Source organism: Arachis ipaensis, chromosome B9, assembly GCF_059453495.1.
Source record: "Arachis ipaensis isolate K30076 ecotype BB chromosome B9, ASM5945349v1, whole genome shotgun sequence".
Lineage (NCBI taxonomy): Eukaryota > Viridiplantae > Streptophyta > Magnoliopsida > Fabales > Fabaceae > Arachis > Arachis ipaensis.
In genome coordinates, this window is record NC_142444.1 from 101,709,377 (window position 1) to 101,710,363 (window position 987).

Consider the following 987-nt stretch of genomic DNA (forward strand, 5'->3'; position numbering starts at 1 on the left):
TTCAAGAACTCCCTTCTTCATAGGCATCCCATTACTCACAGGTTTCCTCTCAGAAGTGTACATGAACTGGTTATTAGCAACCATGTCAATGAGTTCTTGAGCTTCTGCAGGCGTTTTCTTTAGGTGAATGGATCCACCTGCAGAAGTATCCAATGACATTTTAGCCAATTCAGATAGACCATCATAGAATATATCCAAGATGGTCCATTCTGAAAGCATGTCAGAAGGACACTTTTTGGTCAGTTCTTTGTATCTCTCCCAAGCTTCATAGAGGGATTCACCTTCTTTTTGTCTGAAGGTTTGAACATCCACTCTAAGCTTACTCAGCTTTTGAGGAGGAAAGAATTTGGCTAAGAAAGCCTTGACCAGCTTATCCCAAGAGTTCAGGCTATCCTTAGGTTGAGAGTCCAACCATACTCTAGCTCTGTCTCTTACAGCAAAAGGGAAAAGCATGAGCCTGTAGACTTTAGGATCTACTTGATGAGTATTTTGGAGGAAAAATAAATCTCTCCCAAAACACACAAATCTAACCGGCAAGTGTACCGGGTCGTATCAAGTAATAAAAACTCACGGGAGTGAGGTCGATCCCACAAGGATTGAAGGATTGAGCAATTTTAGCTTAGTGGTTAATTTAGTCAAGCGAATCAAGATTTGGTTGATGGTTTTGTGACTTGCAGAATTAAATTGCATTGAAGTAAAGAGAACAAGAAATAAATTGCTGAAACATAAAGGACACGAAATTAAATAGCAGAAACTTAAAGTGCAAGAAATGTAAATTACGGAATCTTAAAGTGCAAGAAATGTAAATTGCTTGAAATGTAAAGGGGATTGGGGAATGGATTTGCAGAATTTAAACAAAGAAAAGTTGAATTGCATTAAACAGAAGAGGGAAAGGGAATTGAGATTGAACCGGATATGAAGCAGAAAGGTAAATGAACATAGAAAGGAAAGAAACAGAATGTAAATTGGGGATTTAGATCTCAGGAA

General features: G+C 38.2%; 1 non-coding gene across 1 annotated transcript; it reads left to right on the top strand.

Annotated features, from left to right (window-relative positions):
- The first annotated feature begins 213 nt into the window (after positions 1-213).
- LOC148545670 (small nucleolar RNA R71) lies at positions 214-321 on the top strand. Its single transcript, XR_015900295.1, has one exon. It is a non-coding gene; the product is annotated as a small nucleolar RNA R71 (small nucleolar RNA).
- The last annotated feature ends 666 nt before the right edge of the window (positions 322-987 follow it).